Here is a 25,813-nt window from a genome sequence, read left to right as displayed (position 1 = left end):
TCCAGAATCTATTATTCCCATTCTATAGATGAGAATTGCGAAGGCAATTTGCCCAATCTGCATAGTCATGGCAAACAGTGGAATCCAAAGCCCACCTTTTCTAAAATCTCTATTATACAGGCCTCATTTGTTACAAAGGTTAAACACTAGCCACAGAGCCACAATTAACACACATGAGACAAATACAGTGACATTTAATGGTATTGTCATCCAAAGGAAATATGCATAATAGAGCTCTGTGAACCATACACAACTACCTAGCATTAATGTTTGTTTAATTGTTCTTTGGAGACACCATAGACAGGAACTATCAATTTCTACACACCAGTTTTAAATGGGCACACAGTTCCTCTAGTTAATTAGTGGCTCCATCTCTTCTAAGTCCTTTGGGGAGAATACCAATTCCATGCACCAAATGCAATAAACATAGATGAAGGGTATGCAGGCAATAGAGAAGGGAAACAGACATTTTACACTTTTCAGAATCTGAAATAACAACATGTCAGGTTTTAGGACTGGCTCAAAAGACAGAATGCTTCTGCAAACAAAATCAAAACACCCTTTCAAAAGTTTCCTTTTCAAAAAGATTATAATTTCTAGAGACAAATCCCGTTCTCCCTTTCCCAATCCATTCTTTTTTTCCTTGAGAAAATATTAAAAAAAAAAAATACATCTGGACAGTTTACAAAGTCCTCAGAGGCTGAAAAACTAGCTATAACAAGGACTGCACTTGACACATTTTTCTTCAGGCTAAGTTACTTCATTCAAGGTTTTAATGTTTAAATAAACTGCTGCCCAAATCAATAATCTACAAAATCATTCATTCGGGGAGAGGTCTTCAATCCTTCTACCCTGTTTAAGGCTGATTTGTATGGTGAATGAGTGCATTTTATTATATTTCACACAGTCTGCTCCCATAAATCCTGAAAGAATGGTGAGTATATTTTCAGTGAACAAAGTCATACAAAGCTCCTAATATGGTGCCACAAATACATAGCACAGCTAAGATTGAATCTGGTCTGGGAATGTGATGGAACAGAGATCAGAGAAACATCCTTCGTTTCTTGTCCCTCCCAGGCATAGCAGGGAACCGGTCAAGCAGGCAGACCATGGAGCCAGTTGGACTCAGTTAAATCCCAGCTTTGCTAATGGCTCAAAGTGAGACTTCAGGCAAGTTGCCTATCCTCCCTTTAGTCCATTTCTTTATCTGTAAAATGGAGATGATAGAACATTTACTTCATAGGTTACACTGTTGACATACAACTGTTAGCCATTATTATTTATCATAGGAAAAGAAAAACTTATATTGATTGCCTCCCTAAAAATTGCAGTTTCTGAGGTTCAAATAGCCTTTGCCTACTTTCCCTGAGGAAGAACTGCATGGTCCCCTCCTGAAACAGCTCTGCAGATTACTTCCTTATTGTTTCCACACAGAGCAGAGAGTAGCTCCCATTGGAGATCCTAGCCATTCCCAAATTCAAAGTTTCACTCTAAAAAAATCAGATTTTCTATTTTTCTGGTTAAGAATCATTATTAGGAAACAAACAGTGATCCCATGAAACTTTTAGTGAGAAATAGAAGTTCATGAAAAAAAAAAAGTGAACAGAAGAACATATAACATCTCTGGAGAAGACAGGACTGCTACTTTACACTATCCCACATGGGGGTCAGGGATGGCTTCTTGGACAAAGTGGCATTAGACCTGAGAAGTGATGGAGGTTCAGACAGAGGCACAAACAGCTTCAAAAGCCTTATGGAGGGGCTGTACTGAGTTTGAGGTAGGGCAAAAAGACTAGAAGCCTACAATAGCTAGAGTCCAGTGAGCAAGGGGAGAGTGGTGGATGATGGGGTCAGAGAGAAGTGGGCTGAGGATATTTCACGGGAAGCCACTGGAGGCTTCTAAGCTATAATGATGATCTGACTTATGATTTAGAAGGCTGATCTGGCTCCTGGTGCAGTAAAGACCATTCGTGCTCATTAACAGCAAGAAGCAGGGGGACCAGCAAGGGAGTGACTATGAGTGAATGTTCTCTATGATGATGCTGGCTTGGGCTGTGATGGAGGCAGAGAAAAGTGCTAGATTCAGATTCTGTTTTCAAGACAGAGGCAAAGGATTTGGTGATGGACTGGACATGTATGTGTATGGGAAAAGGCTGTGAGAGAAAAAGAAGAGACAAGTTACTCAAAACTTCTTGAATATTTAATGATATAGAGATGACTATATGAGGAGTCTCTTTTAGCCATCTTTACTTCCATCACCAACATTAACAGTATGCTACCTTTCCAGGACCATCTTATTTCCTCAACAAAAGAATAGTGTTTTCAAATCATTATTTTCACAGGAGGTTCTAGGCCAAAAACAAAATATTGTAACTACACCCCCACCTAAGAGCTTGGTTGTATTCATTCAATAACTAAAGGATCACTGTTTCAACAAACATCCCCATCTAGTATTGCTAGGCACTGTCCTAGGTGCTGAAGACACAGGGATTAAATAAGATTCTCTCTACAGATAATTCAAAACTGTATATTAGCAAGTTTCCATGGTACTCCATACCATAGCCCTTGATGTTGGCTGAGAGTAGTTAAAAATAACCATTAAGTGTGGAAATTATGAGGTTCTACCTACATAGAGTTCCCTGGGCTAACCCTGTGATTTCACTGCTCCATGACTGTGCATATTCTGCTAACTCCTCCCCACTGGGTGGAAAAGCCTGGTCATTTAACTCAATCAACTCAAATTCATTGACTCCTGAAAAGCCTGCTCTGAATTCTTCCTGCTCCCAGCAGGGTTCGGCTCACTTATCATATTCTGTGATCTTCTCCATTACAGCCCTCATCTCTCTGTTCCAGTTGCTGGTTTGCATATCTTTCTTCTTTGACACTCTATAAACATCTTCATAGGGACCATGTCTTAATTTTTGTGTTTGGGGAGCCTAGAACATAACCTTACATGTAATAAGCACTCAGTCAATGTGTGTTGAAAAAAAGAATGAACCAATCGATTTCATGATTCATTCCTAGAAGACAGGTACTAGGATTTATACCTTTGAAACATTCATGGTGTCTAGAACAGAGAAGCTATTCTATATTTACTGCTTGAATTTCCACCCAGGGAGCATCTCTTATCTTCATCTGTTCAGATTTTATTGAAAATATGACCTTGAGAAGGAGATTTTTGAGTCTTCACTATGCCTTGAGTGAGACACAAGTACTGGTATTTTCTAAGTTACAGAAACTGGAAGGAAAGTTGTTTTTCTTTAGCCACAGAAATCCTTTTGCAATAGTAATACATGGAGTCAGCCAAGAAATTCAAGCTTCATGAAAAGCTTATTGTCCCTAGAAAAGAGTTGTTTGTTTTGGTTTTGGTTTGGTTTTGTTTTGCTATTAAAGAAGTATAGAAGAGAATTCTTAAACAAAATTAAAAACTGGACTTCAGGGCTTCCCTGGTGGCTCAGTGGTAAAGAATCCACCTGCCAATGCAGGAGACACATGTTCAATCCCTGATCCGGGAAGATCCCACATGCCGTGTGGCAACTAAGCCCATGCGTCACAACTATCCAGCCTGTGCTCTGCAACAAGAGAAGACACAGCTATGAGAAGACCTTGCACTGCAACTAGAATGTAGTCCTCGCTCTCCAAAACTCGAGAAAAAGCCCACATAACAGCGAAGACACACCGCAGCAAAAATACAAATAAATAACTAGGCTTCGGGTATCAACATTCATTTCCCAAGACTAAATATCAATGTGGAGTTAAAGAACATTAAAGGTCTTTATCGTGGAATGTGATATGGAACATAAAAAAAAAATCAGGCATTAGAGATTCCTGGAAAGATGGCAAACTGATGGCATGTGTGACTCACCTCCATTGTCATTTTTGAAATAACAAAAAAAAAAAACATAAAATGAAAAAAAAAATCCTGTATCAAATTATAAATTGGGGCAAGAGGACACTAGAAACCAGACGTGTTGATTGATAAGAGTTTAGGTGGGCAGTTTGGAAAACAGACCAACTATCTAAGGGGTCACCTAAGGGGGGTGACCTATGGGGATATCTAAGGGGGGCTGTTTTTCAGGTAAATTTCACTGAAAATATAACCCATGTCCATTTGTTTATATATTGCTTATGGCTGCTTTCTCAAAACAGTAGACATGAATAATTTTGACAGAGACTGTAAATATTTTAGCCTTTGCAGGAGATACTCTCTGACCCTTTTCATAACAGGGTTGGAAAACTTTTACCTAATCTTATACCTCCCCACCTGTGAAGGAAGAACTGACCTAGAGAAAAAGATGAAGACACCCACTAACTGGAAGGGATGAGGACTGGAGATTAGGGTAGGTGGAGGGACAGTCAGCAGGCTGTGACTCCCACAATTGCCTCTGCAAGTATAAAAACATCAATGGCCATTCCAATGATGTATGCAATAGCTCTATGACCCCCGACTTGCCTTGGGTACTGTGGGCCTCACTAGGCCAAAAGGTGCAGTGATACCCAAATAATTCTTGCCTGTAATAGATAATCATTAATTTTCAGCTGAGTGGTATAGCCTCCCAACATATAGCCTTGGGATTCGGCATCTGTCCTATACCCATAGGCTGCTACAAGTACACATCGGCAAAGGAAAAAGACAGGAAAAATAAACTTCTCCCTTTGGCTAGGAGATTTGAAGTAGAATACACACACACACACAGAATCTGACAAGACCCACCTCACCCCTCCCAGTACCAGAAAAGCAAAAAACCCTTTTGGAAAGGACAAGCACAAGGAGAAAAAACAATTACCAGAAACACAAACTTTCTGTGGTTCACACAATGAGGAACCACACTGAGAAATCAGAGCTCATCCCTTCCTATGAAAATTACTGCAAGAAAAAACAATTTAGAAATTTCCTAACTACATTCTCAACATATTTTAAGAGGCTGTTGCATTTATAAAACTAGAACAGGTAGTCACAAATAGGAAAGGAAAAACTGCATGGAAGTGAAAAATGCCATTGCTAAGTTAAAATGCAATACAGTCAGTAAACGGTGTTGGCATGCCAAGGCAACCCCGACCTTCTAAAAGACCAAGACCCTTCTGGATTGCAGAGGGTTTAAGATGCTGTCAACCTTAAGATATACAGAGGCATCAAGGGAGCAGAAAAGGCATTTCAGCTCCAAGGACTAAATATGCACAAATACATGTTATAGTTTATACTTTTACCCACATAGTAATATCTTTCCCAATTTCCAACCAATTTAGCTCCATCTTTTTCCACATTCACAGCGATTGGAAATATCGGCAAGTAAAGTGGAGGGAGGAGGTGAAGGGAAGGTACCTGTGAGTTTACCTGAGTAAGCATATTTCATTTCATCCTTTTTACCCTTTTTCCATCTTAGCATACATACTGTTTGCCAAGTAGCACTTCAAAAGATGGGTCTCAGTGATTGTAGTGTCTTAGAATCAAGACTCTAGTTACATACATGCATATAAAATATACACATCAGATTTCAAAAGTGCCCCTGTTAGAGAAATCCAATATTATAGGTGGAAGAGGAAGGTGCCCAATGAACTCAGCCTAATCTGGTGAGTTCTTAAAGTGGTGTCAAAAGACAGTATCTGTATCACCCGGAAATCTATTAGATATGTAAATTATTGAGCCTTACATCAGATTCACTACATGGGAAACTCTAGAGGGTGGTGCCCAGATTTTGTTTTAAGAAGCCCTCTACTGATGTTTAGAACAGTCTTATGGACTCTATGGGAGAGGGAGAGGGTGGGAAGATTTGGGAGAATGGCATTGAAACATGTAAAATATCATGTATGAAACGAGATGCCAGTCCAGGTGTGATGCACGATACTGGATGCTTGGGGCTGGTGCACTGGGACGACCCAGAGGGATGGTATGGGGAGGGAAAAGGGAGGAGGGTTCAGGATGGGGAACACATGTATACCTGTGGCGGATTCATTTTGATATTTGGCAAAACTAATACAATTATGTAAAGTTTAAAAATAAAATAAAATTAAAAAAAAAAAAAGAAGAAGCCCTCTAAGTGATTCTGATACACACTAAAGCTTGAGAACTACTATCATTATCAGACACACACAAATAGGCTAGTAAAAGTCCTTAGAGCAGCACTTCTCAGTACTGGTTGTACATTAGCATGATCTGGGGAGCATTACACATTTCTGATGCCCTCTGCTTACCAAAATGATTAAATCTGAATCTCTGGACATGAATTCATATGATTCCAATGTGCAACCAAGTTTAAGAACTAAGGTTTTTTAAGCAAAATGAAATCCCAAATGTGAGCAGCCATGGAAAGAACTGGAAAGACGCACTATTGATGAAGGGATTAATAGAAACAAGAAACAAAACTCAGCAAAAAGATAGGTTAGGATATGAACTGTGCTAAACAAATACAGGATAGCCATCAACTTACCCAACCTGGGGAATAACTAGAGAGAAATTCAGACTGACCCAGGTCTTTGAGTGTCTCTGAATCTTGTCTTGGGTGCAGAGGAGAACAGACCTGAAAACAAAGAAAAAACAGAGGTGTGGAAAACAAATCCGGGAAACCTAACATATCTATAGTTCCTAAAGTTGTCTGCACACAGTTTGAATACTCCTGGTGGTTGTATTCCACCCATAGAGAATTCAATTTAATTCAACTGAGTGTGACCTGAGTACTGGGCTATTTAAAAGATCCCTCAGTGAATTTAATATGTAAATAAGTTTTGGAATCACTACAATATATGTGGAATAAATATTTTAGAAGAATATGACCAAGCACACAGGAGAGGAGCAAAAAATAGAAGAAAGTGTAGAAAAAAATGATCCTAAGATGAAGAAAACCTTGTGCCTCATCACCAAAGGGCCTTACTGATAGATAGGATAAGTAAAAGAAACCAACTCAGATATATAGCTTTATAAATTGTTGAATTTCAAGGACAAATATCATGAAGAACCCAGGCAAGGGAAAAAAATCATATAAATATACAAACTCAAAAAGAAAAGGGGCAATGCTACACACTTCTAACCATAAATAGAAATATATATATGTATATATATATGTATAGTAACCTGAACACAATAACCAGCCAAATTCTCATCTGTGTGAAAGGCAACCAATGATATTATCTCTGTGCACAGAAACAAAGGAAAATTACTAAGAGAAATAAGAAAAAAATTGAGAAGTCAAATATGAGGGATCTTTGGTTCAAAGGAATTGGTGATGACTGATGTAACCACTAAACCAGTGGGTCTTAAACGTGGCTGCCCATTGGAATCTCTGGGAAGCTTGTAAGAGTACCACTGTTTTGTTGCTAAGCCAGATATACTGATTTAATTGGTCCAGAGTGGGCCCCTCAAAAGTATTTTTAAGTAGTCTCCTAGGTGATTCTAATGTGTAACTATGTGGTTGAGAATTACTGTGCTAAAACAGTTAATTAAATAATTATCATTAATAACAATTATTGAAAGAAGATATATAATGAAAATAATAATTTAATAACAATCTGGCTCTAAACTTCCATATTATATTTATTTCTTCCTTGGGGAAAATAAATTAAGTTGGTATATTATTATACAGTCTGAATGCACTGCCTGAGGGAGGTTTTTAGCTCCCCTAAGCATCTATGCTGGCTATAGGCATACACACAACCCTCAGATGTTAGGGAGTACCTGCTCCCTGCCCCCAGGTGAGGCTTGGAGTCCAACTAGGATGAGGACTGGAGAAGAAGGAAAGTGCAGGAGCTCAGGAGAGAGGCCAGGAATATCCTGATGCTATCTGTGCTTTCACTTGAGTTACGCTTGATCTGTGAAGGGAATGGTGTCCTTATAGGTGGCACCCTAAGTAATGCCTGAACTCCATTGTAGTACGCCTGAAAAGGATGGGGGCAAAAGTATATAAATGATCGAAAAGAGATGTTTCATCAAAGGGTTGTATTGATTTATAGACAGAACAAATTAAGAAACTAATAATGAGAGGACATAGACATGTAATTCCTTTTCTTTTTGTTTTCAAGTCTGAAATCAGAAAAAATATATATATAATTATGGTGGTAAAAATTCAGTGAGCGAGTGCAAACAAACCAAAGAGTAGATCAGGGTTTTTCAACTTCAGCCCTATTAATTTTGGCCAGATAATTCTTTGTGGTGGGGGCTGTTGGGAGCATTGCAGGATGTTCGGCAGGATCTCTGTTCTTTCTGCATGGGATGCCAGAAGCACAACACTAGCTATGGCAACCAAACATGTCTCCAGATGTGGCTGGATATCCTCAAGGGGGCAAACTCACCTCGGGTGAACACCACTGGTTTAAACTAATTTTCAAAATTCTTTAAGAAAAACTAGGCATTCATTTTCATCCTGCAAGTTTATAGACTATGATCCTGTATTTTTTATATTTTATTCTTGACATTGTTAATTACAGATAAAATATTGGTTCAAATATATTCTGAAGTAACCACTTATAGAAAGAAAATGGACTTTATATAATCTAAATCACTTAAAATACATGAAAAAAAAGACAAAGTCTGTTCATCAAGTGACATAAATTATTAAAAGCAGGATGATAGAAGACCAAGCATAACTACTGAAAATAAATGCAAATGGAATAAACTTCCCCATTAGAAGAGGAAGAACTACAAATTAGGCTCAAAAATCACAAATTCAACTGTACAGGGGAAAAAAGAGTTGAAATTAAAGGGCTATGCAAAATACACTTGGCAAAACAAACCAAAAGGAAGCAGGAATAGTGATATTATTGTCAAATCTGAAGTTAAAGCTTAAAGCTTTATAGACCCAAAAGATTTATTCACAATTAACAGCATTAAGATAGTCTTGAACTCGGAAGACAGTAGAATAATGAGCTGTATGTAGTTCTTCTTCCTGTTGCTGCTGCTGCTAAGTCGCTTCAGTCGTGTCTGACTCTATGAGACCCCATAAGACGGCAGCCCACCAGGCTCCGCCGTCCCTGGGATTCTCCAGGCAAGAACACTGGAGTGGGTTGCCATTTCCTTCTCCAATGCATGAAAGTGAAAAGTGAAAGTGAAGTTGCTCAGTCATGTCCGACTCTCAGCGACCCCATGGACTGCAGCCCACCAGGCTCCTCCGCCCATGGGATTTTCCAGGCAAGAGTACTGGAGTGGGGTGCCATTGCCTTCTCCTACATTGCTGCAATTTCTAACTTAAGCTCCTTGAAGGCAGCAGCTGTATTTTATTTATTGTGTATTCACAGTACCACTGTGTTTGCCAAGGAAATCACCCTCATTTATAAATGTTTGTTGGCTAAGTAGATGTGTTTACATGATCCATGGACCCTGATGGAGTTCAATGATTCATTGCATGGGCCTCTATTTCCTCTCTATAAAATGAGAAGTCTCAGCTCTCCCACTTCTATACTGCGATATTTTTATCTCTCCCAACCCATCCCTTTTTTAATGCCAGTTGCCTAAATTATGCCTCAAAATTAGTGTTAAGCTTATGGGACATGCAGACATTAAGGATCTCCCATATTAAGCAGTTTATATTGAGAAAGTGGTTATTAATCTGAAATGCTATAAGACCCATATTCAGCCAAACTATAAGGTGGTGTTGCTATGAGAACAGTCATGTCAGATGGGATTACATTTTGACAGCTCTTTCCAGCCCCATATCTTTCAGAGAAAGCGTTGCCTTGAAATGGTAGGCGAGGCTACAAGCTCTGTGAGATTAGCTGCACTTTTTCCCATTTTGCTAAGCCCATTCCTGGCTCATAGTAGGTGCCCAGAAAATGAGTATTGATTGTGAATTAAATGAAATCTTTGTGTTTTTATTTACTAGATGGAGCCCTCAAACTGCCATTCTTTTCCTCTAAATTTCTCAAAAGCTTTGAAGAGGGTCTTTTAAAAATAGAACCTATATTTGGACAAGAGGCCATATGGAACAGGCACAACGATGCCACTCAATTTGTCATCACTCAGCGAGGACCACTGTGCAGAGGAAGCCATGGGAAGGAAAATCAAGACACTCGCTCCCAGCAACGGACTGAAGTGTGCATCCACCTCTCATCCAGCCTTCCTGCTCCCTGCCCCTCCAAATTAAATAACACAGAAGAAAAAATATCAGTCTAACAAGGTCTTATTTAATGTTCCAGGCTGCCTCAAATCCATATTGATCAAGTTTCAACGTGAAGCTGGAGCCTGCAGCAATAAGTGAGATCAATATGAGGCCTTCATTCAAATCTCATCTGTAAAAAAAACAAAAACAGATTCTAATACTGCACAAAAACACTAGATTGATGAGAAAGCCATTTAAAAAAAAGCTGTTTTAAAAAGACATAAACAAGTATTTATGCTTATGATAGACTCAAATATTTTTTGAAAAGAGAAGATATTTTTAGACAAGCTAAAAGAAGGAAATCACTAAGACTTGCCTAAAGCCCTTACTGATTTAGTTGCAAGGTTTAACTTCTGTGTTTCTAATATTTTTTTTCTTAATGTAGCTCTAAAAATACCTTTTGCAGCAGCTGAGTGTTGCTTTTTGTATGTACTCAATTGACGAGTGCCCCACATATTGTGCCTAGCATTGTGCAGCATACTAAAAAGGATGGCTAAGAAGTGTGAGCCCTATTGTCAAAGAGTGCACAATTCTCTGCAGAAAATAGGAATGTTGTTATTTAGCTACTGACTCGTGTCTGACTCTTTTGTGACCCCATGGACTATAGCCCACCAGGCTCCTCTGTCCAAGGGATCTCCCAGGCAAGAATACTGGAGAGGATTTTCACTTCCTTCTTCAAGGGATCTTTCTGACCCAGGGATCAAACCTGCGTTTCCTGCATTGGCAGACAGGTTCTTTACTATTGAGCTGCTAGGGAAGGCCGCAGAAAATGGGAATGCATATACAAAAATGATTAAGATCTAAAACAAGGCAATATTGCCTTAAAAATCAAAATAAGTGATCAAAATAAAGACCTCAGAAAAGCAATTTGGGAATAGATAAAAGAATAATTATTTGGAGAAGACATGCCTCTGGCACTATTTCCTTAAGCAAATGTCCAACCTCTTTGTATACATGTTTCCTCAACCATTAAACAAGGAAAGTGACACGTCTACATCATGAGGCTGTTGTAGGCAACAGATGTGAAGAACACAGTTAGAATTAAAAACAAAAATAAACAAATGGGACCTAATCAAACTTATAAGGTTTTGCACAGGAAAGGAAATCAAAAACAAAATGAAAAGACTGGGAGAAAATATTTGCAAATGATATGACTGATAAGGGTTTAATTTCCAAAATATACAAATAGCTCATACAACTCAGTAACAACAACAACAACAAACCCAAACAACCCAATAAAAAAACAGATAGAAGATCTAAACAGACATTTTTCCAAAGACATACAATGGCCAACATGCATACACAAAGATGTTAAACATAGCTAATTATTAGAGAAATGGAAATCAAAACTACAATGAGCTACCTACCACCTCACACCATTCAGAATGATTATCATTAAAAAGTCTATAAATAAATTCTGTAGAGAATGTGGAGAAAAGGGAACGCTCCTACATTGCTGGTGTAAATGTAAATTGGTGCACCCACTATGGAAAAAAGTATGCAGGCTCCTCAAAAAACTAAATCTAGAGTTTTCACATGATTTAGCAATCTCACTCCGGGGCATATATCCAGACAAAACTATAATTCCAAAAGATACATGTACTGGTATGTGCATAACAGCACTATTTACAATAAACAAGACATGGAAACAACCTAAATGACCGTTGACAGATGAACTGACAAAGATCTATATACATACATATAATGGAATAGTATTCACCCACAAAAAGAATGAAATAATGCCACAAAGGTGGACCTAGAGGTTATAATACTAAGTGAAATAATTCAGAAAGAGAAGGATAAATTCCACACGATATCACTTACATGTAGAATCTAAAATATGACACAAATGAACATATCTACAACACAGAATCTGACTCATAGACACAAGGAACAGACTTGTGGTTGCTGGGGACGGGAGGGAGGGAAAACAGGGAACAGACTTGTGGTTGCTGGGGACGGGAGGGAGGGAGGGATAGGCTTGGAGTTTGGGATTAGCAGATGCAACTATTTTTTTTAAGTTATTACTTTATTTTTTTGGGCCATGCAGGATCTTAGTTCCCTGACCAGGGATCAAACTCACATCCCCTACAATGAAAGCACGGAGTTTTAACCACTAGACCACCAGGGAAGTCCCTAAACCATTATATATAGAGAGGGGATAAACAGCAAGGTTTTTATTGTATAGCACAGGGAATTATATTCAATATTGTGTAATAACCTATAATGGATTTTTTTATATTATATGTATGTGTATATGACAAATGAAATTAAACAATATGTTTTTAAAAAGAGAGACAGAGAACAGTTGGCTGTTGGAGTTAAAAGAAGGGAGAATCTGTATGTATCTACACATGCCAAAAACCCTAGTAGAGGAGATATGGCCTGTGAAATGGCAGAATTAGCTAGGTGGAGAAAGGGTGAGCTTGGGCAAGTCATTTACCTTTTCCGGTTCCTGCTTTTTCAGCAAGGTGATGCATGTAATGGTTTCAACATAACATCTGATTATCTAGTGTTGAGAAACAAATGACCCCAGAACTTGGTGGTTTCAAACATTCATTTTTTCTCACTGGTAGCAATCTGGGCAGCACTTGGAGGAAACATGTTTTTTCCTCACTCTGCATCAGTGGGGGCAGCTTGAAGCCTGGGAGCTGGAATCATCTGAAGGTTGTTGATCCTGGCTGGGGTCTTAGCTGGAGCTATTGGCTGAAACACCTACAAGCTGCCTCTCCATGTGGCTCAGGCTTCCTCACAGCTGGTGGCTGGGTTCCAGAGGTAAATATTCAAAAGGTAAGAAAATGTACCCTTTGCCATGATCTAGCCTCAGAAGTCACATGGCATCACTTCCCCCATATTGTCTGTAGCCCTTGCAGGTTCACAAGGAGGGGAAGTTGACATCACTTCTAGATTGGGAGTGACAAGGATCCAAAACAACATGTGATACCAGAAATATTACTGCAGCTATTTGGGGGGAAATACAGTCTGCCACACCTACTGTGCTTTCTAAAATGTTTGCAATCATTAGCTGTAGGAACAGTAGTATTTTGGAAGAGGAAACTCAGTACAGGTATCAAGAATTTGCAAGACATTTGGCAAACAGGCATTTATTATGGACATAACTATAAATAAGACAGTCCCTGACTTCAAGGAACTATGATTACAAGAACAATTACAACTCAATATGTTAAATTCCCTGGAGGAGGAAATGGCACCCCACTCTAGTGTTCTTGCCTAGAAAAAGTCCCATGGACAAGGAAGAATGGCAGGCTACACTCCCATAGAGTCACAAAGAGTCAGACATGACCGAGCACGCATGCACATTATATTACTTAGGACTGAGAGCACAAAAAGCATTGGAGCTAAGAAAAGAAAGTTTCTTGGAGATGTGGGAAGTTTCAGTGACAACCATAGGGTTCACAGGCTGATCCAGGTTCTGTAGGGATTAAAGCTTATATGATTTGAGATCCCTCTTTAAGAAAAAGAATACAAAACTACAAATGCAAAATTAGGTATAGCACCTTTGAAAAGGCCTGTGAAAGCAAGGAGCCCTGGCACTTCAGCTTAAGTATAAAGTAAAATCTGTTAAGATGAGATCTAAAACTGAGAAGAAAGGAAGTGAGGCCAAGAGGGAACTGAGGAGTCGGATAAAAGGGAGGGGTTAAGGGACAAAGGATCTTACTAAGGTTGAAGAGCCCAAAATAGGAAATAAGACAGTGAAAGGACAGGGGCCATCTTTGGAGGGGAGGCAAGCAGGAAATAAGAATTTATTTACACGTGGATCTGGTTTGGAGAGTCCAGAACGGCAGAAAACAAACTTGGGATATAAAATTGTGAGCAGCTGAAACTTCACTGAAAGATTCTGAAAATAAGAGTTAAATGATTTATGAAGTTTAGTGAGTAGAAAGATTGAAGTGGAGAAAATGCTTGTCACAGACAATCTTTTGATACCTACAAGCTATTTGTCAATGCCCCAGACCAGATACCTGGCAGTTAGCTTTATTGCTTCTGCTAAACACATCACTGGATCATTTATAAGAGCTAAAAATAGTAAATCACACTATTTTAAAACATGGAGATTGTTAAATATATGTTTTGGCATACTTGTTCTTTGAGACATTATTATTCAGTTATTAAAATCATATTTATGAGAAGTCTTCCCAAAGTGAGAAAATACTTAAAATTTCAAGTGGAAAAAAAAGCAAGATGCAAAACTATGTAACTATATATACATATTGCATACATACATATGTACTTTTAAGTTAAAGGTACTTATATATTGAATACTTACATATTTGAGTATAAAACTAGAATAGGAAAATACCTCAAATATGACAATGATGTCCTTAATTGGTTGCCAATTGGTGGTATATTTCTTTTACTCTTTTGTTTTTATGTATTTCTCATAATGTACATGTTGGCAATGATTTGGTACAAAAAATCAATTTAAAACATCCTACTCGTTTTTCAAGATCTATCCCCAAATCCCACCTCCTCAGGAAAACTTCTCTGATGGTTGACTCTTCTTCTCCCTCCCCCAGGCCTCAGACCGCAGCATGTACTTTCTTCTTTAAATACGTCAGAACTGCTTGTGTCTCTCTTGCTACATAATCATATCGGCATTCTGTACCAGCCCCTACAGTAGTCCCCACAAGAACATGAACCCCATGAAAAGTGACCGAGGCTGCAGTCCCGTCTCAGTGCCTTGAGTAGAGTTGGTATTAAACACTCACTGCATTGAATCGGGTTCAGGGTACATCGGAAACTGTGTAGAACAGAGTGCAAATTACTCAAGCCATAAGGCATGAGTTTATGGTTCCATAAAGGGAAAGTGCACACAGACCCTTTTCCAGTGGCCAGTGACCACCTACTTCAAATGATGACAATAATACTAAAAGCTTTGGCATCTGCCATCTCTTTTGACCCTTACAAGAGTTCTGTGAGAGGCAGATATTCTTATTCACAAAATTAAATGATGTGTGCATGTGCATGTGCCTAGCACTGAATAGGTGAATAAATGGTAATTGTTTTATTTTCTGTGATTTGCTCAGAGTCACAGAACTCAACAGTCAGAATGCAAGGGCTAGAAAGCTTTAGTCCTGTTTCCCACGTTTCCTCTCTGCCATAGTCATAGACCTGGCAAGCAACTATCTTTCCTCTCTCCAAGGATTCCTGGGGTGGATCTGCCCTGGCAGCTAACAAGGGTGAACACCCTCTTGATATCCTGTGCTTTTTAATCAAATGATTCAGTCACTTCTCTAGTGACCCTGATCACCATTATGGTTCTAGAAAAGACATTAGACACTGAAAACTAAGGAACAGTATTATATATGTGGTATCATCTGCCCACAAACTTTTCAGGAACAAAATGCAGTTCTTCCTAAGATGAATGCATCTTTCATGGCCGTTATCCAAATAAGAATAGCATTCATTTACTGAATGCTGACTCTGTGTTCTACCAGGTAAGCTGCATGGGTTCACTCCATTTTATTACTAGAGAAACTGTATGAGGTATGCATTAGCATCTTCATTTTTCATGTGTTCACTGAGGCTCAGGGAGGTCAACTAAATTTTCCAAAGTTTCCAAGCTAGTGAATGACACAGCTAGGTCTGGCTGACTGCAAAAACCATGATTTTTTCATTTTGCCATACAGGAGGTAATCAAGAAATGCACTATAGTAATCATGGAAAAAGCAAGAGAGTTCCAGAAAAACATCTATTTCTGCTTTATTGACTATGCCAAAGCCTTTGACTGTGTGGATCACAATAAACTGTGGAAAATCCTGAAAGAGATGGGAATACCAGACCACCTGGTCTGCCTCTTGAGAAATCTGTATGCAGGTCAGGAAGCAACAGTTAGAACCGGACATGGAACAATAGTCTGGTTCCAAATAGGAAAAGGAGTACGTCAAGGCTGTATATTGTCACCCTGCTTATTTCACTTATATGCAGAGTACATCATGAGAAACGCTGGACTGGAAGAAACACAAGCTGGAATCAAGATTGCCAGGAGAAATATCAATAACCTCAGATATGCAGATAACACCACCCTTATGGCAGAAAGTGAAGAGGAACTAAAAAGCCTCTTGAAAGTGAAGGTGGAGAGTGAAAAAGTTGGCTTAAAGCTCAACATTCAGAAAACTAAGATCATGGCATCTGGTTCCATCACTTCATGGGAAATAGATGGGGAAACAGTGGAAACAGTGTCAGACTTTATTTTGGGGGGCTCTAAAGTCACTGCAGATGGTGACTGCAGCCATGAAATTAAAAGATGCTTAGTCCTTGGAAGGAAAGTTATGACCAACCTAGATAGCATATTCAAAAGCAGAGACATTACTTTGCCAACAAAGGTTCGTCTAGTCAAGGCTATGGTTTTTTCTGTGGTCGTGTATGGATGTGAGAGTTGGACTGTGAAGAAGGCTGAGCGCCGAAGAATTGATGCTTTTAAACTGTGGTGTTGGAGAAGACTCTTGAGAGTCCCTTGGACTGCAAGGAGATCCAACCAGTCCATTCTGAAGGAGATCAGCCCTGGGGTTTCTTTGGAAGGAATGATGCTAAAGCTGAAACTCCAGTATTTTGGCCACCTCATGTGAAGAGTTGATTCATTGGAAAAGACTCTGATGCTGGGAGGGATTGGGGGCAGGAGGAGAAGGGGACGACAGAGGATGAGATGGCTGGATGGCATCACTGACTTGATGGACGTGAGTCTCAGTGAACTCCGGGAGTTGGTGATGGACAGGGAGGCCTGGAGTGCTGCGATTCATGGGGTCTCGGAGAGTTGGACATGACTGAGCGACTGAACTGAACTGAACTCAACGACCATAGAGTAGGGTATCAATAAAAAATCATATACTAATAACAATACAGTAGGTGCTTGAAGAATATAGGTTGAGGTGAAATACCTGTGACTTTTGTGTCTTCACTTGTTTTGCCATCTTAAGTTAAGGTGGATGACAGAAGAGGAGAGAAAGATGAAAGACATTCTTGTCCCATAAACCGTTATTTACCATCTACCAGAGTCAAAATAAGCATCAAGATCCAGAAACTCCATAGTCAATCCAAGTCTAGTTGAACCTTAATTCCTCCCTAGGCCCTTCAAATGGAGAATGCACATTGCCAGTCCTTCCTTTTGCAGAACTTGACCTTCCATTCCTTCCCCCGCCCCCACCTTTCCAAGCCTTTCTGCTTGTGCCCTCCTGACACAGTGGCCACCAATGCAGGCAGATCAACTAAAGGTGAGTGAACACACTTGGAATGAACAAGGAGCCTAGGGGACAAGGTCAGGGGCTGTATATCTGTCAGCCTTGAGGCAACAGGAGCAAAGATGGGAATTGCAAAGGGGAGGAGAAGCCTGTGTTTTTGGGGAAATCAGCCTGGCTGGTTGATGTGGCAGTCCCTAGTCTTTGGGGAGGTAGTGAGCAGAATAATCACGCTGCTCCCTAAAGCTGAAAGTTTGGGTTTTCTCCTTTTGTGCAGGCTACAGTGCTGTTTCTACCACCTGCCAAGGGCCAGCTGCCAGCTCCTTTGGGAAGCATTGTTTCATTTTAAAGCAGGGGTGGAGGGACGGTGGAGCGACTCTGGCTCTTTTCTTTCCGGAGAGCATTTTGTTCCTTCGGCTGTCAGGAAGCCTTTGTACAGACAGGTCTTTATTCCCAGAGCAGAAGAACTGGAGACAAGCATTAGACATTTGCCAATTCTTGATCACTTTCCTCACCCTTTATACTTTGTTCTCCTGAAATTTGTTTAGACCATGTCTTTTTCTTGAAAGGCTTTGAGACCTTTTACAAAATAAGGTTTATCTACAGTAAGGCTATAAAATAGGAGCAGAAAAGAGGAAACCCAGGTCAAGGTGAGAGGCAGTCGTACATATTTTAAATGTAAAAATAAGCAAAGATGCTGTGATTAAGCTTTAAAAATTAAGTTTTGTAATTAAACTAAAAATTAAGCTTTAAAAATTGTCTCTGAGATGCCTGCCCATTAGGATGAGAGAGGAAACACAGCATGTTACATAACGATCAGACTAGGATCAAAGAGGAATTTGATGTTCAGTTGTCGCTTTGGGCATCTGTTTATACCTGCCTTGCAACTGTCCAGGCCACAGTCATTATGGATGTTTTAGATGAAATATGACTCGGCAGCTCTGAAAAGCCATTCAGGCAGACATTAGGGAGAATAGATGCAAAATTATTTTCTATGTTGAATCTCAATCCAGCCAAAGAACCAATCTACTGTTTGAAGTCAAATGAAGTCAAGTGAAGTCGCTCAGTCATGTCCAACCCTTTGCGACCCCATGGACTGTAGCCCACCAGGCTCCTCCATCCATGGGATTCTCCAGGCAAGAATACTAGAGTGGGTTGCCATTTCCTTCTCCAGGGAATCTACTGTTTAGGATCCTCAATTCTCTAAAAATGGTGTTAACTTATCCTGTTCTTCAGTTAGCTGTTTCATCAAGTCTCAGGACACTTAACTGGCAACATATGAAAATTATACACTTGTGTCTGATGAGGATTATGACCTTGAGTGTTTTTCCCACCCTGTATCCATCAAGTTTATTAAGGTAAGTGATATTATGGAAGAGGCAGGGATAATTCAAAAGATTTCTCATCTAACCTTCTTCCAGATACACAATATCTACCATGGGATTAAGTCAGGTCAGTTGAGAAGTGAACGATTTTGATGGTACTATTTAATGGCCTCTCCCCATCACCCTCCCAGGACCTTCTCTAAACTCCTTAAATATTTTTACTCAGTTGCCCCCTGGAGTGATAGGGGTGATTTAAAAAAAATAGCCCCTTAAATATATTGCCCCCCACAACTGATATCCAGGCAGTCCTTGGCCCAAGAAGCCTTGAGGGGTATGAATCTCTTACACCAGAAATCGGTACCCTTCTGAGGAATAGGCCAGCTCTCATATTTTGGACACAGACTGGTCTGATTTTCCATTTAGAATCAGCTGATTTGAAGCTTATAGTTAAATCCAGTCACCAACTCAGAAAGTGTATAGGACTTCGTTACCTATGCCTGAATAAGCCTCAACGCCTGTGGACCAGGCTACTAGAGTTCTTATATTGCCTCACCGTTTCCTCAGTTCAGTTCAGTCGCTCAGTCGTGTCCGACTCTTTGCAAACCCCTGCAGCATGCCAGGCTTCCCTGTCCTTCACCAACTCCCGGAGCTTGCTTTTCTTTTTACCTTTTCTTACCTGTCTTTAATTTTGTGAGTTAATATTTAAGTTTCTTTATTTCATTATGCTGCCATTAGTTCTTTCTGGAACAAAGTGGGATTGATAGGCACACCTCTTAGCATACTGCTTCCTCAAAGGAGACAGAGATTTTGCTGGCACTACACTTTGAAAGAAATATCCAGCGTGGGGGTATAACTCAGAGACTACTGAGAGATGGAATGGACAAGATCTTAAACGATAATTTTAATGATTATTTTATAATGAGTATAGAAACATTCTTTTTTCACTTTAAAATAAATCTTTGACAAAAGTAAAAGGCCTCAGAAATTGCTCAGAGGCCATCAACAGCAAAACGGATACACTGTGATATATCCCACAAGGGAATACTATCAAACAATAAGAATGAATGACCTACACATACATGCAACAATATAAAAAAATCTCACAGAGGTACTGTTGGACTAAAGAAGGCAGATACAAAAGAGCTATATGTGATCACTTGATACAAAGTTCAAGGTCAATTAAAGCATCTCTGGTGTTAAAGGTCAGTATACTTGCTTCCTCTGGTGGTAGTAGTTTCTGGAAGGGGGCACAAAGGGGGCTCCTGAGATGTAACACTGGTTTTATCTTGACCTGGATACCTGTTGCTTAGGTAGGTTTACCTTGATAAAACTAACCAAATTGATGACTTATGATTTGAGTACTTTTATTATATGTTGTTCTTCAATAAAACAAAAACCAGAAAAAGATGAGGAGGACCTACATTAAGTGAGGAGTACACTGAAGATCAGCCTCAGTATTGGAACTGGCCATAAATCTGATTTCAGCTTCAGCTTTCAAAAGTCCAAAATAATGAAAGGCCTACTTCAAAGTCATTTCAGGCTTCCCTGAGCTTATGCATGATCAATAATCATATGATCACAACCATTATTTCTTACTGTTATATTTTAATCATGTCAGCAATAGGAATGAGGTGTGTCATTTGATTTTATTATTTTCAAACACAGGAAAGCATTCTAGCTGTATTAAGAAAAATCTCCTCATGTGGTTTATAAATTGAATATTATTAGTCAGTTAGTGCATGATACATATTTATTACTGCAAGAATAAAATACTATAATGATTAGTGGTATACAAAGTCTTTTTTTGGTGCCAAAAACCAATTTCAGCTTTCAAATGGTTAAATAAATAGAAAAGGAAGTTGACAATATAAATGTTAAGAGAAAATGTTAGCTAGTTAATGTACATCCTTTCTGAACCAAAGAATTATTTAAATACAGAAATTTAAATAACAATGCAAGGTGGAATAATAGAGATTCAATTGTATCATATTTCTAATCCTTGTAGAATTGTTTGGTGTATTAGCATCCATTACATTTTTTAAAAGCCTTTAAGGAGTGTATTTAAATTGTCATTATTTAATTCCATTTAGGCCAAGAGTCTTTTAAGAAAAAGTCTTATTTGGGAATTCTTCACATTTTATGAGGACAAATTAAAAGCAGAATGTCAAATGCACCATATCAAAATTTCATGAGGAGGAAAAGCTCCAGAATCGTGTACAATAACATTCACAATAAACTATCTTTGGTCCGGACAAAATAAAAAAAATTTTTTTAATGAAGAAAAGGGGAAATTATTAGACACAAATGAGGAAGTCAAACACATTTTATTCTCGCCAAACTTCAATAAAACAACAGACTTGACAGGAGTATTTTAGGAAGACATTCTTATATATTTTTCCTCCCACAGAAGCTGAACTTTTAAGCAAAAAGCTTGTTAAAATGATGCTATATTGTGTACTGGTAAGTACATAGAATTTTCATTATTTATAATGAAAAGTATTTTAGATGTGCCCTAAAAACAAAGTTCCTTCCAGAACACAGGCTACTGAAACATTTTATTCTGAACTATATTCTGTTGTGCACAAGTCTAGTGATGCTATTAAATATGTCAGTTTAAAGTGAGTTTCTGTGTAGTACTAGAAGTTCCTGAACTATAATGACAAACCTTTAAAATTCGACTACTGAAATTTTAATAATAAAATTGTCATTGCTATTTTCCTTGTCCAAAATGCCTCTAGCCTTCCAATCCACTTTTATATTGGGTAAGTCTCTACTCAGCCTTTTATTTCTCTTAAAGGAAGACTCCCTATCTCACTGGCAAAGTTGTTGCTCCTCGCCGCCTCCAGTCCTGTACATGTTACATGATTGTAACTGTACCTGTAATCGTAACTGTACCTGTAATTGCTGCCTGCCTCTCACCTTCCCCACTCACCTATAACTCATTCAGAGCCTAAAATATAGCTCATCCATCTCCTGAGCCTCACACTTATCCCACTGTCCCTTATACAGCAGTAGCTGGGCATTTACTACTTTAAAAATTCACAGAGAGACTTCCCTGGTGGTCTGGTGGCTAAGGCTCCATGCCCCCAGTGCAGGAGAGCCAGAGTCTGATGCCTGGTCAGGGAACTAGATCCCACATGATGCTAAGACCCAGCATAGTTAAATAAAGTTCACACACTGATAACTACACATGTAATCTTGGACATTACAAAATTACTAAATCTCTCGGCCCAGTACATCAGTTGCTTCCTTTATAAAATGAGAATCATACAGTACAGGGTTGTTAGGAAGAATAACTGTAAAACCCATAGTATGGGGTTGTAAGGAAGAATAACTGTAAAAGTTCCATGAGGGGAGGGACAGATGGCTTTTGTTCACTGCTGAACCCCCAGTGCCTAAAACAATGCCTGACACACACCAAGTACTCAGTAAAATATTTCCAGCCTGACCCAAGAGCAATAATCCATGCAGAGTGCATGGCACAGTGTCTGACCTACAGGCCTCAATCAGTGTTAACTATTATTAGTAACTTTCTATTCTGGTCAGGGTCTACCTCACTGAACACACATGGCGGCTGGAAAATTATCACTCTTTTAAGATGACATTTTCCTGGGCATGTAGCTATTCCCTTAATCACCCCTACTGAGCCCTCCCTCCTTCACAGACCCTCCCTGCCAACCACAGTCCCCAGGGAGCACGGGTCTCTTCTGAATTACTACAGTCTGCACTGTTAGGGATCCTTGCTGGACCCCCGTCATCCTGAGTCACCAACAGGCCTGTGAACACCCGGAAGTGCTTTCTGTCGCCCCCTCAACGCAGAGGGACTGATGGTTGGTCCACCTACTTACCTGAACTGGGCAGCTGCTTCATGACCCCCTGCCTTTAATACATCCTCCATCTGCACACACACCCTAACTTCACTCTCTCTCTCTATCCTTGTCTCGACTCCTTCACCTCCCTATAAAAGGCTGCTCATAATTTACTAGAGCCCCCTTTGGGGCATGGTTCAGTTCAGTCTGTTTTAAGTTCACCTAGGCATTTCTCACCCCAGCACTCCCTTGTGACCCCATAGAACTATTGAGGTACCCCGAGATCAGGGCCCCTCCAAGAGGAACCATCAGGGTTGTCAGATTTCACCATTCTCTAAGCAGCCCCTGAGGCCCGGAGTGTTCCAGCCCATCACCACACAGCACGCCCTTCCAGCTCCTCCTGCTCCCTATTTGTCTTCCTGGAAAACCCTGTACTCCACCCACTGGGCCCAGGCTGAAGCCCACAGGTGTCTCCCTTGGTGTTTAGAAGAGACAATATTTCAGGATGGAGGGGACTGGGTGAAGCGCCTAACCCCACAATTGCTTAAGGTGCCGAAAGAGTGGTACTGACCTGAGGCTGCGCTTAAGGAGACAAGTTCAAGAAGCAGGTAGTGATGGTCTACGTGGATGAATTGTAAGTGCCTGCAGCTGCTGGGAGGAATAGCTGGCCCCAGGGTGTGCAATGGAACAGCACAAGTGAGTTGCTGTGGCCCTGGACTTTGGTAGGCATCAGATAGGGGCCCGAGGGTCTTCAGAAGCCTCCACTGCCCAGGCCCTTGGGACTCATGAAGACTATAGATTTGGAGCCTCACGTGCACAGTTCATTCGCCTGGTGCAGCTTTGGACAGTCCCTCTGCTGCCCAGCCTTTTGGCCAAAGTCTTTCCCCTCACCTGTGGGATCCCCAAGGACTTCCCAGGTGGTGCTGGCGATAAAGAACTCGCCTGACAATGCAGGACACACAAAGGATGTGGGTTCAGTCTCTGGGTCTGGAAGAACCCCTGGAAGAAGACATGGCAGCCCACTCCAGTATTCTTGCCCAGACAATCCCATGGACAGAGGAGCCTGGTGGGCTACAGTCCATGGGGTCGCAAAAGACTTGGACACAACTGAGTGACTAAACAACGATAACTTCCCAGGTGTAGAGTATAACCCAGGAGACTAAGACAAAGTTCTTGTGGCTGACGAGTCTAGAGAAGTAAAAGACGCCTTCTGCATGCATGCATGCTCAGTAGCTTCAGTTGTGTCCAACTTGGTGCAACCCTATGGACTGTAGCCCACCAGGCTTCTCTGTCCATGGGATTCTCCAGGTAAGAATACTGGCGTGGGTTGCCATGCCCTCCTCCACAGAGAAAACACCTTCCCTGCCATTTAAATGTATCTCATCCTTCAGTTTCATGCATTGGAGAAGGAAATGGCAATCCACTCCAGTGTTCCTGCCTGGAGAATCCCATGGACGGAGAAGCCTGGTAGGCTGCAGTCCATGGGGTCACACAGAGTTGGACACGACTGAAGCGACTTAGCAGCAGCAGCAGCAGCATCCTTCAGAATCCCCTAAGGAAATGCCGCGCTCTCCAGAAGCTTCTCCAGGGAAGCCACTCTGCTTTGAGTATCCTTTTGTACCGTGACCCCTCAGGGGCTGTGTAATGCAGGAGAGGAGGGATTGAGCGAAGAGGGAGCACCACTAGATTCAGAACTTATGCCTGGGTGCCCTGAGCAAACAGACTTTCCCCAAGGGCTTGGAGTGCTGGAGAATTTTGAGCATCTGCATCTCCCAGGAGCTCCTGACAGGCAACTAGCACTAGATGATTGTTTGTAACTAAGGGACTTATGCAAATATGACTCTTTTTTTAGTATTAAACTGTTTCTCCAGGGATGTGAGTTGACCTCTGGATCTTGAAACATTATGGGGGATATTCATGTCTGCTCAGTTAAAGGAGCAGTGAGCACTGCTTCAGAAAATCCTCTAAGCCCTGCCTGGAAAACCCTAAGACTCAAGAACAGTTTCCTGTTCCTGTCTCTCTTGTACACATCGACTGTGCCAACGTTCACAGTTAAAAGAGAAATATTATAGTTTCCTAACTCTGTGATTTATGGTCTGTTTGGTCTTGGGAAAGTCAACTCTCTGAGCCTTGGTTCTCTAATCTGTAAAATGGAGGTTAATTTATCTTTCATGTTTTGAGGATTAGGGTTGATGTTTTTAACAGTGTCTGATAGTTCTACAATTAATATAGTAAGAATTATAATGCATATGTGTGCTTAGTCACTCAGTCATGTTCAACTCTGCAAGCTCATGGAGCCCTCCAGGCTCCTGCATCCATGGGGATTCTCCAGGCTAGAATACTGGAGTGGCTTGCCATGCCTTCCTCCAGGGGATCTTTCCAATCCAGGGATTGAACCCAGGTCTCCCGCATTGCAGGCAGATTCTTTTACCTGTGCCATCAGGGACAATGCATATAGCCCTTTATTTTTTGCTATTCTATGTGCTTTACATGTGAAAGGGATCAGGTATGCCACTGCCAAAAATGCCACTTTAGCATAATGAGTATTTTGAGCTGAAGGCAATTGAGAATCAGCAGATGCAGGATAAGTTCTGTGCCCTCCTTTTATCTGCCTAAAACCAGGGCACACATTTTTCTTTGTTAAGGTGTTTCTCCCACCTCCTTGTACCAGGAAAAGGAGAATGACTTTTATCACTGGAGATGAAGAGTTGACAGAGATGAGTTTGCATGCACAGACCTTACTAAAATAACCCTTATCTTCTGTCAGCACCCCCATATTCCCCCATATATTTCACTTCCCCATGATGTATCACCCCCTGAAGCCCAACACCCTTCTCCTTTGTGAAAACGGTCCATAAGCCCCCAAGTCTAACCACTTTCTCGTTTCAGTTCTTATTTGTGAAATCTTGTGCACGTGAATATTAATGATCATTGTACACCTATTCTCCTGTTAATCTGTCTTTAATTAATTTAATTCACAGGTCCTGGTTACTGAAAATTAAGGGTAGAGGAAAAGGTTTTCAGCCCCAACATATGAATTCACTCATTTAATGCTCTTAGCAACCCTATAAGGTAAGCGCTATTATCCTAACTTTACAGAGGAGGAAACAGGCACACAAAGAGGTTGAAGAACCTGCCCAAAGTTTCATGGCTCATTAGCTGTGAAGTCTGTGAGATACAAATTGCTCAGGCATTCTGATTCCATGGTCCATGCTCTTAGCCTTTGCTTAATAAATAGTAGTTTTTACATTAGCTAGCAATTAACTCAGATACGCAGATGACACCACCCTTATGGCAGAAAGTGAAGAGGAACTCAAAAGCCTCTTCATGAAAGTGAAAGTGGAGAGTGAAAAAGTTGGCTTAAAGCTCAACATTCAGAAAACGAAGATCATGGCATC

General features: G+C 40.3%; 1 long non-coding RNA gene across 1 annotated transcript in view; it reads right to left on the bottom strand.

The window, feature by feature from the left end:
- The window catches only part of LOC139185154 (uncharacterized), a 196,248-nt gene that overhangs the window by 5,005 nt on the left and 165,430 nt on the right, over nt 1-25,813 (bottom strand). The window contains exon 4 of the long non-coding RNA XR_011568682.1: nt 6,429-6,518. This is a non-coding gene — a long non-coding RNA (uncharacterized lncRNA). The remainder of the gene's footprint in view (nt 1-6,428; nt 6,519-25,813) is intronic.

The sequence above is a fragment of the Bos indicus genome, chromosome 10 (assembly GCF_029378745.1).
Source record: "Bos indicus isolate NIAB-ARS_2022 breed Sahiwal x Tharparkar chromosome 10, NIAB-ARS_B.indTharparkar_mat_pri_1.0, whole genome shotgun sequence".
In the NCBI taxonomy this organism is placed as follows: Eukaryota; Metazoa; Chordata; class Mammalia; order Artiodactyla; family Bovidae; genus Bos; species Bos indicus.
Note: the sequence above shows the minus strand (reverse complement) of the source record. Positions and strands in the feature narration are given on the sequence as shown.